Source organism: Terrapene carolina, unplaced genomic scaffold (assembly GCF_002925995.2).
Source record: "Terrapene carolina triunguis isolate 2854851 unplaced genomic scaffold, T_m_triunguis-2.0 Scaffold740, whole genome shotgun sequence".
NCBI classification, from domain to species: Eukaryota; Metazoa; Chordata; order Testudines; family Emydidae; genus Terrapene; species Terrapene triunguis.
In genome coordinates this window covers 2,504,235-2,521,736 of record NW_020665091.1, presented here as the reverse complement: position 1 = coordinate 2,521,736, position 17,502 = coordinate 2,504,235, and the positions used below count along the sequence as shown (strand labels likewise).

At 47.0% G+C, this 17,502-nt stretch overlaps 1 protein-coding gene across 1 annotated transcript in view; it reads right to left on the bottom strand.

Moving 5' to 3' along the window:
• Positions 1 to 17,502, bottom strand: part of EPHA1 (EPH receptor A1) — a 70,982-nt gene that overhangs the window by 38,409 nt on the left and 15,071 nt on the right. The window lies entirely within an intron of this gene.

The window sequence follows — 17,502 nt, the reverse complement described above, 5'->3', positions numbered from 1 at the left end:
TTTAGGTTGGATATTAGGAAAAACTTTTTCACTAGGAGGGTGGTGAAGCACTGGAATGGGTTACCTAGGGAGGTGGTGGAATCTCCTTCCTTAGAGGTTTTTACGGTCAGGCTTGACAAAGCCCTGGCTGGGATGATTTAGTTGGGAATTGGTCCTGCTTTGAGCAGGGGGTTGGACTAGATGACCTCCTGAGGTCCCTTCCAACCCTGATATTCTATGATTCTATGATTCTTTGGAACCCCCTTTCAGGTAGTTGAAAGCAGCTATCAAATCCCCCCACATTCTTCTCTTCTGCAGACTAAATAATCCCAGTTCCCTCAGCCTCTCCTCATAACTCATGTGCTCCAGCCCCCTAATCATTTTTGTTGCCTTCCGCTGGACTCTTTCCAATTTTTCCACATCCTTCTTGTAATGTTGGGCCCAAAACTGGACACAGTACTGAAGATGAGGCCTCACCAATGTCGAATAGAGGAGAATGATCACGTCCCTCGATCTGCTGGCAATGCCCCTACTTATACAGCCCAAAATGCCGTTAGCCTTCTTGGCAATAAGGGCACACTGTTGACTCATATCCAACTTCTCATCTACTGTAACCCCTAGGTCCTTTTCTGCAGAACTGCTGCCTAGCCGCCCGGTCCCTAGTCTGTAGCAGTGCATGGGATTCTTCTGTCCTAGGTGCAGGACTCTGCATTTGTCCTTGTTGAACTTCATCAGGTTTATTTTGGCCGAATCCTCTAATTCAGTGGTCCCCAACCTTTTCCGTGGGGCGGGCACCGGACGACTAGCCGTCGAGGACCGTGGCCGCCGGACAAGCAGCCGCCGAAATGCCGCTGTGAAGCGGCAACATCAACAGGCGTTGCCACCAAAATTCGTGAACCGGGAACGTCAAGAGGCGTTGCCGCTGAAAGGCCACCGTGAAGCAGCGTCATCAAGAGACGTCGCCGCCGAAATTCGGTGGCATTTCGGCGGTAACACTTCCTGACGTTGCCACTTCTTGGCGGCATTTCGGCGGCTGCTTTTCCGGCGGCCAGTAGGCGGGTGCACATGGATGCCCCAACGGGCGCCATGGCGCCCGCGGGCACCGCGTTGGGGACCCCTGCTCTAATTTGTGTAGGTCCCTCTGTATCCTATCCCTACCCTCCAGTGTATCTATCACTCCTCCCAGTTTAGTGTCATCTGAAAACTTGCTGAGGGTGCAATCCACGCCATCCTCCAGATCATTAATGAAGATATTGAACAAAACCGGCCCCAGGACTGACCCCTGGGGCACTCTGCTTGATACCAGTTGCCAACTAGACATGGAGCCATTGATCATTACCCACTGAGCCCGATGATCTAGCCAGCTTTCTATCCACCTTATAGTCCATTCATCCAGCCCATACTTCTTTAACTTGTTGGCAAGAATACTGTGGGAGACCGTATCAAAAGCTTTGCTAAAGTCAAGGAATAACATGTCCACTACTTTCCCCTCATCCACAGAGCCAGTTATCTCATCATAGAAGGCAATTAGGTTAGTCAGGCATCACTTCCCCTTGGTGAATCCATGCTGACTGTTCCTGATCACTTTCCTCTCCTCTAAGTGCTTCAGAATTGATTCCTTGAGGACCTGCTCCATGATTTTTCCAGGGAATGAGGTGAGGCTGACTGGCCTGTAGTTCCCTGGATCCTCCTTCTTCCCTTTTTAAAAGATGGGCATGACATTAGCCTTTTTCCAGTCATCCGGGACTTCCCCGGATCACCATGAGTTTTCAAAGATAATGGCCAATGCCTCTGCAATCACATCCACCGACTCCTTTAGCACCCTTGGATGCAGCGCATCCGGCCCCATGGACTTGTGCTCGTCCAGCTTTTCTAAATACTCCTGAACCACTTCTTTCTCATAGACTCATAGACTTTAAGGTCAGAAGGGACCAATATGGTCATCTCCACAGAGGGCTGGTCACCTCCTCCCCATATTGTGCTGCCCAGTGCAGTAGTCTGGGTGCTGACCTTGTTCATGAAGACAGAGGCAAAAAAAGCATTGAGTACATTAGCTTTTTCCACATCCTCGGTCACTAGGTTGCCTTCCTCATTCAGTAAGGGGCCCACACTTTCCCTGACCTTGTTCTTGTTGCTAACATACCCGTAGAAACCCTTCTTGTTACTCTTAACATCCCTTGCTAGCTGCAATTCCAATTGTGATTTGGCCTTCCTGATTTCACTCCTGCATGCCTGAGCAATAATTTTATACTCCTCCCTGGTCATTTGTCCAAGCTTCCACTCTTGTAAGCTTCTTTTTTGTGTTTAAGATCAGCAAGGATTTCACTGTTATGTCCCTTGTCTGTGAAGTGTTCAGCAAGCTGCTGCTGTTTGTGTGGGAATTTACCAGGAATCAACCAATCACTAGGGCTGAGAGTTTGTCATAGTGACTGTTTCTCACTGGCACAAACTAGTCATGTTCCCTGCCACAGAGGCCCAGGAGCAACCATGGGTACCACAGGGGTGTGTTTTAGCAGTACAGAGACTAACAATGGATGAAAAGTAGGTTGAGGGATCAAGGTAGTGGGGGTGGGGGAAGAGGAAGACCATAAAGGTTAATTAACTGCAAACCTGACACTGAAAGAGACCGAAGAAACTGAGGCTGGAATATTTTGAAGGTGAGAGAAAATGAGGAATAAAGAGAAACAGCAAAGCCAAGGGAGAGGCAATAACTATAATGTCATACACCATTTGAGGCAAACATACCGAGAATGGTATAGATTTGAACTTAACTCAGGAGACATGATTAGGTAGAGGATAGGGATGGGTGGGTGGATGGGAGACATGGGAATGTTGTGATGTATTTTTCAAGTTCATTACACTGAAACAGGCTTTTGGAAGGTTTTCTGTATACAATATGGCTGTATGCCTGCAGGTGTCTGTTGGGAAATACATGAGTATGCTTATAAAGGAGGTCAGAGTAGATGATCACAATGGTCTCTACTAGCCTAGGAATCTCTGAATATGAGGCCCAGCAGCTGTGCTGCACTGTTTGCCACAGACAAGGTATTTAAGTACAGCATTTCAGATGAGTACCATAAGGTGATTTTAGTGATTTTGCATACATGTTTGAGGGAAGGGAAGTATGGCAGTGGCTGGAAAGGTTCGAAAAGGTATGTTCTAGGGTTACCATTCGTCTGGATTCTCCCGGAAATGTCCGGCTTTTTTGAGTTAAAAATAGCATCCGGGGGGAATTTATAAATGTCCGGACTTCCCCCCCATGCAGAGCGCGTGCAGCTGACAGGGCAGCCGGCCGGATCCTGCCACTCGCACGGGGCTCTGCCAGAGCCCCCTCCTCTCCCCTGCAGCTTGAAATCACTCCCCTCCTCTCTCTCTCTCGCTCCCTCCCCCTCCCTGCATTCGCAGATCGCCGGGGCCGTTCGCATCGGGCCTCCGGCAGTCTGGAGCTCCTCCCCCTGCTCACCCTCCCCTGCTGCCCAGCGCGCCGCTCCGCAGCACTCTGAGCGGCACGGTAAGGGGGCCAGGGGGTCAGAGAAGGGGCAGGGAGGTTCTGGAGAGGGCAGTCAAGAGACAGGGAGCAGGGTTGGATGGGTTGGGAGTTCGGGGGGGGGGTCTGTCTGGGGGTGTGGATAAGGTTTTGGGCAGTCAGGGTACAGGTAGGGGGTAGAGTCCTAGGGGGGCAGTTAGGGTGGGGAGGTCTCAGGAAGGGGCAGTTAGGGGACAAGGAACAGGGAGGCTTAGATAGGGGGTGGGGCCCTAGGGGGCAGTTAGTGGCAGGGGTCCCAGGAGGGGGCAGTCAGGGGACAAGGAGCGGGGGGGGTTGGGGGTTTTGAGGGGGGCAGTCAGGGGGTGGGAAGTGGGAGGGAGTGGATGGGGCGGGGCAGGGCAGGGGCCAGGGCTAGAATGGGGCTCCCCTTCCCCCCCCCCAGTGTCCTCTTTTTTGATTGTGGAAATATGGTAACCCTAATATGTTCTAAAGTACAAGAAGTTAGTTACAAGGATAGGTGAAGAAAGGCCACGGTCTAGCTACAGACAGCACTCAGCTAAAATGAGATCCGTGTAAAGACTCCCATGGACTGGATGGCAGTCCAGTGGAAGATGCTGGGGGGGCTTCAGCGACAAATATGCTTGGGAAATTCCAAAGCTTTCTGTTGTAGCCCAAATGTCGGTGTACACAAAAGGGAACAGTTTCAAAAGTGACTTAGGCCCTTAGGTGCTTTTGAAAATTTTACCCAAAGTTCTGGACAAAACTACCGAGTCCTCCCAACCTGCAAACAAATAACAATGAAACTGGCAACAGACCCTACACAAGTTAGACCAAATGGATAAAGCAAAGCAGAATGAAGCCATCACCTATTAACACCCACAATTTTCCCCATTAATCAGTTCAACTTTTAAATTCAGCAAACTGTGAAGTATGCAACATTGATTAAAGGGTTAATCAGCTCACCAGTTGCTAGGCAGCAGTGTCATGTCCTTGGAACATCAGCAGCCAATCAGAGTTTATGCCTCTGATGCAATGCTTATTAATTCAATGTCCTTGCAGAATTGTGTGGGTGAAATTTGGCTCAATCACTCTAAACTACCTGCCCTTCCAGCTTGCCTGCTGGTGGTATTGAATTAATCTCCTCTAATACAGTCGTTATCTTTCCATTTCATCTCCACACTCTTTACCATTGCTCCAATCACAGGAAAAGAATTGATGTTGCTTTAGGAAGAGAGGGAAAAACAGAGAAAGGACCATTTTAGCAGTGAGTCTGGATCATGCTTTTGTGATTCTACAGAGAGCATTAGAGCTCATGAGAAGCATCTAAGAGTTTTTAGAAGCAGGGCCAAGATTTTCAAGACAGGATCCTAACATTAGGGACCTGGTTTTCAAAGAGGGCTAAGCACCTTACCCACTCCACCTGAGATCAAAAGGAGTGATTGGGTACTCCATACTTCTGAAAAATCAGCCCTCTTATTTAGGCACCTAATTTTAGACTCCTAATTAAGCAAGTCTTGGCTAAATAACTTAAGAATAATGCAGAAAGAGAGCCAAGTTCTTGTCATTGTTGTGCCCAAAGGCATTTGGTCAGCTAAAGGACAAATCCAGGATAAACCAGGTTTAATGTTACCACCAGAGTGCTAAGTGAATGAATATCTCTTAGATAGCTATCTTAGCAAAAGTACCATTAGTGCCCATAGACAGCCGGGGGCAGCAAAGCTGTCTAATTTAGAGAAAACGGAACAGGCTTGGGCTTCCCTGGGCAAGTGTGATTTTAGGTCAGGAGAATTTGTTCAGGGAATTATTAGTAGTGAGCTGAGCAGCAAATCAGTAAAGGCAACCTTTGGAGAAGACTGGTCTTGGATCTGAACTCTGGCCATTGCAAATAATTGGGAGAGCCTTAGACACAGCATTTAATGATTTAACTTTGATCACTGGCAATTTTTAAATTGAGATTGGATGTTTTTCTAAAAAAATATGGCTCTAGCCTAGTTCAGAGAGGAATTAATTCAGGGAAGTCCTATGGCCTGTGTTATACAGGCAGTCAAACTAGATCAGGGGTTCTCAAACTGGGGGTCAGGACCCCTCCTGGTTTGCATCCAGCATTTATAATGGTGTTAAATATATAAAAAAGGGTTTTTAATTTATAAGGGGGTTTCCACTCAGAGGCTTGCTATGTGAAAGGGGTCACCAGTACAAAAGTTTGAGAACTACTGAACTAGATGATCACAGAGGTCCCTTCTGGCCTTAGTATCTACGAACTGCATAATGCTGCTCTACACAGGCATACTGAAAATTCTGATCATAGAGCAACATGGAACCAGAAAGCAAGACTTGTAAAGAGATCAGCCCTTTGTTTTCACTGACTGAGGACTAGCACTGGATATATTCAGGTTTAAAGACATTCTAGAATTGGATATGTTCAATAGGATGGAAGAATCCCATTCACTGTTACAGATCAAGAATGGATGTGGAATTAGGATCACCCTTCAAAACATGGGAGTCAGCAGGTCATGGCCCAGATACGGGGCCAGAGTGGTGTAACGCCATTAAGGGGAATTTAGGGCACTATTCTCAAGCTCTGCAGCCCACAATATTCCAAGAGAAGTTAGACAGTTTGCTTTCTGCCAGTTCTCTACATTCCCAAGAGCCTACAACATGACCTCTGGAGACGGGGGGAGAAAAACTGGTATGGGAACTACATAAGCATAAGTTGTACAGACTGTGTGAAAAAAATCATACCTGGGCAGTGCCCACAAAGGCATAAACATCCAAATGGAAACAGACACTGGAAATTTTGTTGCCATTTTAAAAAATTTGCAAAACGGTATGTGCAGAAAATGTAAATTGCGTCCTGAGCTCTAGGGTCACGTAAAGATATAAACAAACAATCTTAGAAAGAGGCAGTGCTTAATTAGACCCGGTACCATTGGGCTTGCTGCATCAGTTAAGAATGTAAAAAAATTGCTTGAGCCACAGCACTTCTTTCATTATAAATTAAGCACCGGAAAGAGGCAAAGGATCGGGGAAGGTCCCGGATGACAGGAAAAAGGCTAATGTAGTGCCCATCTTTAAAAAAGGGAAGAAGGAGGATCCGGGGAACTACAGGCCAGTCAGCCTCACCTCAGTCCCTGGAAAAATCATGGAGCAGGTCCTCAAGGAATCAATTCTGAAGCACTTAGAGGAGAGGAAAGTGATCAGGAACAGTCAGCATGGATTCACCAAGGGCAAGTGATGCCTGGCTAACCTAATTGCCTTCTATGATGAGATAACTGGCTCTGTGGATGAGGGGAAAGCAGTGGATGTATTATTCCTTGACTTTAGCAAAGCTTTTGATACGGTCTCCCACCGTATTCTTGCCAGCAAGTTAAAGAAGTATGGGCTGGATGAATGGACTGTAAGGTGGATAGAAAGCTGGCTAGATCGTCGGGCTCAACGGGTAGTGATCAGTGGCTCCATATGTCTAGTTGGCAGCCGGTTTCAAGCGGAGTGCCCCAGGGGTCGGTCCTGGGGCCGATTTTGTTCAATATCTTCATTGATGATCTGGAGGATGGCGTGCACTGCACTCTCAGCAAGTTTGCAGATGACACTAAACTGGGAGGAGTGGTAGATACGCTGGAGGGTAGGGATAGGATACAGAGGGACCTAGACAAATTAGAGGATTGGGCCAAAAGAAACCGGATGAGGTTCAACAAGGACAAGTGCAGTGTCCTGCACTTAGGATGGAAGAATCCCATTCACTGTTACAGACTAGGGACTGAATGGCTAGGAAACAGTTCTGCAGAAAAGGACTTAGGGGTTACAGTGGACGAGAAGCTGGATATGAGTCAGTGTGCCCTTGTTGCCAAGAAGGCTAATGGCATTTTGGGCTGTATAAGTAGGGGCATTGCCAGCAGATCAAGGGACGTGATCATTCCCCTTTATTCGACATTGGTGAGGCCTCATCTTCAGTATTGTGTCCAGTTTTGGGCCCTACACTACAAGAAGGATGTGGAAAAATTGGAAAGAGTCCAGCAGAGGGCAACAAAAATCATTACGTGGTTGAAACACATGACTTATGAGGAGAGGCTGAGGGAACTGGGATTGTTTAGTCTGCAGAAGAGAAGAATGAGAGGGGATTTGATAGCTGCTTTCAATTACCTGAAAGGGGGTTCCAAAGAGGATGGATCTAGACTGTTCTCAGTGGTAGCAGATGACAGAACAAGGAGTAATGGTCTCAAGTTGCAGTGGGGGAGGTTTAGGTTGGATATTAGGAAAAACTTTTTCCCTAGGAGGGTGGTGAAGCACTGGAATGGGTTACCTAGGGAGGTGGTGGAATCGCCTTCCTTAAAGGTTTTTAAGGTCAGCCTTGACAAAGCCCTGGTGGGATGATTTAGTTGGGAATTGGTCCTGCTTTGAGCAGCGGGTTGGACTAGATGACCTCCTGAGGTCCCTTCCAACCCTGATATTCTATGATTCTATGATTCTAAAGCAAAGGCTCTGTTCTATTTCGCAAAAATAGGATTGAGAAACCAAATTTCTACAAGACTTGATAATGTACTCAACACTGTTAACTGCTTAGGGAGAGGTCTATATGAACATTGATAACTTATCTAATAGGTCATAGCCCAAGCCCAAGTTGTTGTCATGACAAGTATGAGTTCTCTCAGATCATCTTTACTTTGACGTACGATGTCCCTCACCACCCCCACCTTCCCACATGATCTCTGTCTCTCTCACACATACACGCATACCCTGCTACATAGATCCACTTTGGCCTACTTAGCAGGCAAAGATCAACCCCCCCATCCCCATCAAAAAACCCCAACACACCTCAGAGAGGAGAAAGAGCCTTGCGTACATATCCCACTATGTGCCTTGGTGGCTTCAGAGCCTGAGCTCCAGCCTGAGCCACAATGTCTAAGCAACATTTACACAGCTATTTTTGACTTAATAGTAATTATCCACAGTGAAACACTCACTGGGTGAGAGAGACACTGTGACTCTGTAGTCCAGTGGTTAGGGCACTCACCTGGGAGGTGGGAGACCCGGTGTTCATTCCCCCTTCTCTAATCATACTTTAATTATTTAACCATGGTGGAACTGCTTTAACAGAAGAGATCGAGGAAACCCCATATCAGAATATCCCATAGCTCAGTGGTTAAAGCACTTGCCTCAAAGGTAGGAGACCCATGTTTCAAATCCTCTCTCCCCCTCAGGCAGAGGGAGGAATTGAATCCAGATCTCCCACATCCCAGGTGAGTGCTCTAACCTCTGGGATAAAAACTATAAAGTGGGCAGCAATGCCTCCTGCTGGTGAATTTTGAATGGGACCTGAGCCAGTAGGCGGCCTCTCATCAGAACAGACCTCGTATGCAAAATGGGCATGTTTTCCCCTGGTTCATGGATTGCTCTGGGGATCAGAGGGGAGATAGGCGTTCAGACAGCTAAAGTGAGGCAGCATTGCGCGTGCCCAGAGGCAAAAACTTAGGTGCCAGGGGAACTTTTACCCTGAAAAGTTAGGTGCCAAGTGAGTTTAGGGGCCTACTGGTTCAGCAGAAGTATTGGATCACAGTGGAGCCTAAAAGTGGGTCTTAGGCACCTAACCATAGATTTAGGACCTAACTCTGAGTACCTTTGTTGATCAGCATCCAAGAGGCATTTGTTCACTCTTGCTTTTTTCATCATCTAGACTAGGAGCAAGAGGATATTTTTCCATTTGGTAGTGGGAAAGGTCTCTAATGGACTTAGCCACCACAGTGACCAGTGCAAGTTAAATAAAAAGGTCACCCTATGGTGAGACTAGTGCATTAGCTCTTTATGCCTTTACTATGGACCAGAGATCTGAAAGCAGCTGGTGTTCTCGTTATGGCGGTAAGATGGAAGCCTGGAAGTAAAAGGCGAAAGATTTATACGATTTGAAGAGAAACCAGAGTATATCTACATAGACTGCAAGACAATGCATTGATAGCAAAGAAAATCAAGTACTTAGGATAGTCTCAAAACAGATTTAAGGTCTGATTGAGAATAGTGTAGCCTATGTCAGAAACAGGTTCAACGCTGAAGGAATTAACCACAGAAGCCCAACCCTGAAGCTATGAGCAGTATCTACAGTTAGCCAGCTGTGACTTTCCTAGCATTTGTAAGCTATTATGGAAAACTCATTTTCAGATGTGGCTGCTCTGGTACAACATGACTGACTCAATACAAAGTGTACATCCTGAGATCTGGTATTCCTGTGGCCCAAGTGGAACATGGAAAGTGTTGTGTGCCCATGTGTTAGAGCATTTTACCTCCACTTTGCCTGTAATTTTAGTTTATGATACCTCTCCTGTTGGAGTGGTACTGGGTGCAGCATGTGGAATAATGAAATTCCACACATGCGCTACATAATAGTTCACTTACAGCCTATCAGACACAGACTCAAAAGAAGCAAATTCTTCAGGGCAAAGGGTTTCCATGGTGTGTCTCATACAGGGTCAAGCACATTGTCAGCAATTATAAAAGAAAGAAAGCACTTTCCAGTACACTTGGAAGAATACAGAGCAGGAGAAGACAGAGGAGTCTGGTTATAAAGGAAGTTTAGTGAAACATGCCGTTACAGAGCACTAGCAAGAAGCATGTTGCACGAACATCCATAAAGGGGTTAATCACCTCTCAGAAGTTGCTAGACAACATTGGCATCTCATTTTTAGTACAGGATTAGCTACTGAAATTCTGTGCCAATGGTGAAACACAGTATCCTTGCAGGAGTGCCATTGCAGCTCTCTTCTTCATAGCAATGGATTAATTAGATGATAACTTGAGTGCTTCTTGTTTATGGGGTAATGACTGTATCCTGGGCTACTAAGTTCACCTCCAAAGTTAGTTAGCCCAGGACACAATAATTACCAATTTACCAGAGAGAACTCAAGTTATGACCCTTTCATCCACTCCCAACTCATGCTTCTGTCAATCCTCCCCTCATCCCTACAGTGAGTACCTTAGGCCTGGTCTATACTAACCCCCCAAGTCGAAGTAAGGTACGCAACTTCAGCTACGTGAATAACGTAGCTGAAGTCGACATACCTTACTTCAAACTTACCGCGGTTCAGACGCGGTCCACACGGGGCAGGCAGGCTCCCCTCCTCTCGTTGAGATGGAGTACCGCAGTCGACGGCGAGCACTTCCTGGTTCGATTTATCGCGTCCAGACCAGACGCGATAAATCGAACCAGGAAGTTCGATTTCCAGCCACCGAACTAGCGGCTAAGTATAGACCAGCCCTTAGTGTAGAGAGAATTCTCCCCTCTTGCCTCCCCAGCCCACAGCAAAAGAAGTTTATTTTTCACTGAGCTGAATATTTATTATGAGGAAGAACATTGGCATTCCCCCACTTGATGCAGATGAGCAGCAGCAGGAGTGGAAGAGTGAGAAGGCAGAAGTGTTCCTATTTCCAAGCTAGTTGCTGTTGATTTTGCAAGTCAAACAAAAACCCGCCAGTGTTTTATCTCAGGTTTTGTAACTTCCTTGCAAACTTAGTCCAGATGAAGGAGCTGCCAACCTGACAAGCCCCATACATTAACAGCAAGTGGAGTCACAGGTGGCAACCCCACCCAGGACTTCTTAGTGAACCCCACACCTACACATACCCCTTGAGCTAGTCCTTCCACACAGAGCCACATGGAGACAGACTCATCAGCTGGGGGACAGACAAATATTAGGTATAGAATTTCCGCAGGTTATTTCCCCTGCTATCTATCAATATTATCTCAGTCTTATCCATGAGGTCTTGAGCTAATCCAGAACAATCACCAGGATGGATAATCACGTCACCCAGAATAAACAGTCTCAGCAACTCCTAAAACCACTGCCAGAGGAAACTCAAATCAGCTCAAGCAGAGACTCTGAACGTGTGTGGGGTGGCCAATACACCAACACTGTCCCCATCCGAACTCCAACCCTGTGTCTTACAGACAAGCTGAGCACATTCACACAAATATAGTTTTGGAATGGGAGATCCTGCATTTGAGAACAGCAATAACCACCAAATCCTGATCCTCCTTCCAGTCCTTTAGCTATTAATCAAGCTGCTTAAGCTATTCATTTTTAACCTAGCCATTTTTGTTCATGAATTTTCTGAACTGATCCTGATTTGCTTGGAATATGTTTGTTATTTCCAATATTTTGGAGGAATAGCTTTCAAACTGAATTGTTCATGAACTGTTCGTTTCAAGAACATAAGAACAGCCATACTGAGTCAGACCAATGGTCTATATAGCTCAGTATCTTGTTTTCCAACAGTGGCCAATGCCAATGCTTCAGAGAGTATGAACAAAACAGGCAATCATCAAGTGATCCATCCCCTGTCATCCGCTTCCAGCTTCTAGCAATCAGAGGCTAGGGACACCCAAAGCATGGGATTGCATCCCTGACCATCTTGGCTAATGGTCATTGATGGACCTGTCCTACATGAACTTATTTAATTCTTTTTTTGAACCCTGCTATAGTTTTGGTCTTCACAACATCCCTTGGCAACAAGTTCCACAGGTTAACTGTGTTGTGTGAAGAATTACTTCCTTTTGCTTATTTTAAACCAGCTGCCTATTAATTTCATCGGGTAACCCCTGGTTCTTGTGTTATGTGAAAATGTAAATAACACTTCCTTATTCACTTTCTCCACACCATTCATGATTTTATAGACTTTGTCATATCCCCTCTTAGTTGTCTCTTTTCCAAACTGAAAAGTCCCAGTTTTTTATTCTCTGCTCATACAGAAGCTGTTCCATACCTTCATCATTTTTGTTGCCCTTCTCTGTACCTTTTCCAATTTTAATATATCTTTTTTAAGATGGGGTGACCAGAACTGCACACAATATTCAAGGTGTGGGCATACCATGGATTTATATAGTGGCATTATGATATTTTCTGTTTTATTTTCTACCCCTTTCTTAATGGTTCCTAACATTCAGTTAGCTATTTTGACTGCCGCTGAACGTTGAGAAGATGTTTTCAGAGAACTATCCACAATAACTCCAAGATCTCTTCCTTGAGTGGTAACAGCTAATTTAGAGCCCATCATTTTGGGATTATGTTTTCTAATGTGCATTACTTCATATATCAACATTGAATTTCATCTGCCATTTTGTTGCCCATTCACCCAAATTTTGTGAGATCCCTTTTTAACTCTGTTTTAAACTTAAATATCCTAAGTAATTTTGTATCATCTGCAAATTTTGCCATCTCATTGTTTATCCCTTTTTTCAGATCATTTATGAGTATGTTGAACAGCACTGGCCCCAGTACACACACCGCTATTTACCTCTCTCCATTCTGAATATTGACCATTTATTCCTACCCTTTGTTTTCTGTCTTTTAACCAGTTACTAATCCATGAGAGGACCTTCCCTGTTATCCCATGACAGCTTACTTTGCTTAAGAGCCCTTGATTAGGGACCTTTCAAAGGCTTTCTGAAAGTCCAAATGCATTATATCCACTGGTTCACCATTGTCCACGTTTGTTTATCCCCTCAAAGAATTCTAATAGATTGGTGAGACATGATTTCCCTTTACAAAAGCTATGTTGACTCTTCCCCAACAAATTGGGTTAATCTATGTGTCTGATAATTCTGTTCTTTACAATAGTTATAACCAATTTGCCTGGTACTGGAGTTAGGCTTACCAGCCTATAATTGCCAGAATTGCCTCTGGAGCCTTTTTAAAAATTGGTGTCACATTAGCTATCCTCCAGTCAAGTGATAAAGAAGCTGATTTAAATGATAGGTTAGATATTACAATCAGAAGTTCTGCAATTTCACATTTGAGTTCCTTCAGAACTCTTGGGTGAATACAATCTGGTCCTGGGTGACTTATTACTCTTTAATTTATCAATTTGTTCCAAAACCTTCTTTACTGACACCTCAGGTTGGGACAGTTCCTCAGATTTGTCACCTAAAAAAAAATGGCTCAAGTTTGGGAATCTCCCTCACGTTCTCAGCCATGAAGACCGATGCAAAGAATTCATCTAGCTTCTTTGCAACAGCCTTGTCTTTCTTGAGTGTTTCTTTAGCACCTTGATCATCCAGTGGCCCCACTGATTGTTTGGCAGGATTCCTGCTTCTGATATACTTTAAAAAAAATGTATGCTGTGTGACAAAGTTCCTCCTCTATCTTGGTGGGTCCTGCGCTTATCGGCGGATTTTCTGTCCTCAGAGATTCACCATGTGGGTTGGGGAACAGCCCAGAGACCTTCCCCTCTGGGAGAACCCACAGTCCAGGTCAATTGGGAGGTTTGGGGGGAACCCGGGCCCGCCCTCTACTCCGGGTTCCAGCCCAGGGCCCTGTGGACTGCAGCTGTCTATAGTGCCTCCTGTAACAGCTGCATGACAGCTACAACTCCCTGGACTACTTCCCCATGGCCTCCTCCAAACACCTTCCTTATTCTCACCACAGGACCTTCCTCCTGGTATCTGATAACGCTTGTGCTCCTCAGTCCTCCAGCAGCACACCCTGTCACTCGCAGCTCCTTGCGCCTCTTGCTTCCAGCCCCTCACACTTGCACCACAAACTGAAGTGAGCTCCTTTTTAAAACCCAGATGCCCTGATTAGCCTGCCTTAATTGATTCTAGCAGCTTCTTCTTAATTGGCTCCAGGTGTCCTAATTAGCCTGCCTGCCTTAACCAGTTCTAGCAGGTTCCTGATTACTCTAGTGCAGCTCCTGCTCCGGTCACTCAGGGAACAAAAAACTACTCATCCAGTGACCAGTATATTTGCCCTCTACCAGACTCCTGTATCCCACTGGTCTGGGTCTGTCACATATCCCTCCCCCCTGCTCAACGCCAAGGGGTTGGGCAGCTTGGGGCACCAGACAGTGCACACGTGACAAGCCATCGGCGTTGCCATGATGGCTCCCTGCTCTGTGTTGCACATGGAACTGGAAAAGTTGGAGGGATAAGAACCATCTGATCACCCTTGTGTTCTTCTCCTTGTTCCGCTGCATCCATTGAAGAGGGGCATGGTCAGTCACGAGGACAAATCTGTGCCCGAGCAGGTAGTAGCGCAATGTTTCCATGGCCCGTTTTACAGCGAGGCATTCTCTCTCCACCACTGCATATTTTTGTTCCCTTGGAAGGAGTTTCCGACTGAGGTATAGAATTGGGTGTTCCTCCTCCCCGACCATCTGTGATAGAACGGCCCCCAACCCTACTTCCAATGCATCCGTCTGCAGGATAAACTCCTTGGTGAAATCAGGGGCTATCAGTACGGGGTTATTGCAGAGGGCAGTCCATAGGTCTGTGAATGCTTCCTCTGCTGCGTCAGACCATCTCACCAGATCAGGTCCACGGGCTTTCACTAGGGCTGTCAGGGGGCTTGCCCTTGTGGCAAAGTGGGGGATAAATCGTCGGTAATACCCCACCACACCTAGGAACGCCCGGACTTGTTTCTTGCGACTTGGTCGGGACCAATGTTGGATGGCCTCTAACTTGTTCACTTGGGGTTTTACCAGACCTTTTCCCACAATGTAGCCAAGATATTTGGCCTCTGTAAACCCTACAGCGCACTTGGCAGGGTTTGCTGTAAGGCCAGCTCGCCTGAAGGTATCGAGGACTGCCTCCACCTTCTCCAGGTGGGTTTCCCAGTCTGGGGTATGAATGACCACATCGTCCAAGTAGGCAGCAGCATAACTGTTATGAGGGCGTAATAGCTTGTCCATGAGGTGCGGGAAGGTAGCTGGGGCCCCATGTAGTCCAAAAGGGAGGACAGTATATTGAAAAAGACCCTCTGGTGTAGAGAATGCAGTCTTTTCCTTTGCATCTTCTGCAAGGGGAATCTGCCAGTACCCCTTTGTCAAGTCTAGGGTAGTCAAGTACCGGGCATTACCCAGACGGTCCACTAGCTCATCTATGCGAGGTATGGGGTACGCGTCGAACTGGGATACTTCGTTTAGTCGCCGGAAGTCGTTGCAAAATCTTGTGGTGCCATCAGGTTTGGGCACCAGCACGATTGGGCTGGACCACTGACTGTGGGATTCTTCGATGATCCCCAACTCCAGCATTTTTTTTACTTCTGCTTTTATTTCCTCCCTTTTTGCTGCTGGCACCCAGTAGGGCCTCATTGTTACTCTGGCCCCAGGGTTCGTGATGATGTGGTGATATGTCTCGGTTGTTCGACCCGGTTTTGTCGAGAACACATCTTGGTTCCGGAAGATCATCTCAGACACCTCATTCTTCTGGTCTGGTGTTAAATCGGGAGACACTCTCACCTGTTTGGAAGGCTTGTTTTCCTGGGTTAGGTCTTTTTGGACCGTTGTGCATGCCTCTTGTGCATGCCAGGGTTTCAAAAGGTTAACGTGATAAATCTGTTCTTGTTTTCTGCGTCCTGGCTGCCGCACCTTGTAGGTTACTTCCCCCACGGGTTCAACCACCTCATAGGGCCCCTGCCATTGGGCCAGAAGCTTGCTTTCTGCCGTGGGTACCAACACCATAACCCGATCCCCTGGTTGGAACTGTCGCACCTTTGCCTGGCGATTGTAAAGGGTTCGCTGGGCCTCCTGTGCCTTCTCCAAATGTTCCTGTACAATAGGGGTAACCCAGGCTATCCGGTCTCGCATCTGCATTACATGCTCTATTATATTTCTCCCCTCATTGGGTTCCTCTTCCCAGATCTCTTTGGCGATATCTAGTATGCCACGGGGGTGACGCCCGTATAATAACTCGAAGGGGGAAAACCCAGTTGAGGCCTGTGGTACCTCCCGGATAGCAAACATAAGGTAGGGTAGAAGGGTGTCCCAATCCTTCCCATCCCGACTTACCACCTTCCTTATCATAGCCTTGAGGGTTCGGTTAAACCTTTCTACCAACCCATCAGTCTGCGGATGGTTGACCGAAGTTCTCAGGGTATGTATATGGAGCAGCGTACAGAGGTCCTTCATTAACTTCGATATAAATGGGGTTCCTTGGTCGGTTAATATCTCCTTCGGTAGCCCCATTCGGGCAAAGATCCCCACCAGCTCTTTGGCTATAGTTTTAGAGGCCGTGTTCCGCAGGGGGACGGCTTCTGGGTAGCGAGTAGCATAGTCCAAAATAACAAGTATATATTGGTGGCCTCGAGCCGTCTTCTCCAGGGGTCCCACTAGGTCCATGGCTATTCGCTCGAAGGGGACCTCTATGATGGGAAGGGGTACTAAAGGTGCCCTCAAGTGGGGACGGGGACTGTGCAGCTGACACTTCAGGCAGGAGACACAGTACTTCTGCACTTCTTCATGTACTCCGGGCCAGAAGAACCGTCGTAGGACTTGTGCCAGGGTCTTTTCTACCCCCAAATGCCCCCCAAAAAGATGACTATGAGCAAGACTTAATACAGCGTTCTGGTGTTTCTGAGGTACTAGGATCTGCTGTACCTTCTGCCCCTGTACTGGTGCAACTCGGTATAAGAGATCCTTCTTCATTATGAAGTAGGGTCCTGGTCCCTGGGTTTTCCCTTCCACGGGGACCCCATCTATTTCAGTCACCTCCCTTCCTAATGTTGTCATACCTTGGGTCTTCTGCCTGGTCCCATCCAAAATTTCCTCTCCCGGGGCTAATCTGCCCAAGATCTAGGGGCCCAGTCTCTGTTGCCTCTACTGGTTCAGAAGCATTAGGGTGGATTAGGGAGCATGGATCTGCCCAGTTCCCCAGGTTACACTGCATAGGCTCCTCAGCATTGGGATACTGTGCAGCTAGGTGTCCCCACTCCCCGCAGGCATAACATCTGTATGGAGCCCTAGGCGTTCCCCTGTCTCTTGGTTTGGGCAGTCTAACATCACGATCCTCTTCTCCCTCAGTGCTCCGACTCTTTGTGGCCTCTGATGGGCCTTCAGCCTCTCTCTTTTTCCACCTGGTCCCTCCTGGTGGCCCAGTCACCTGAACTTTAGGGCTTGGTGCTGCTAGTTTAACCCGGGGTGCCTCTTCCTTAACTGGTCGGGTCAGCTCCCTCGCTATCCTTCACCTCTCTACCAGGGCGACAACCTCGTCATAGGTGGAGGGTTCGTTCTGTCTTACCCAGGCACGAAGTTCTGGTGGTAGTCCCCTCATGTATCGG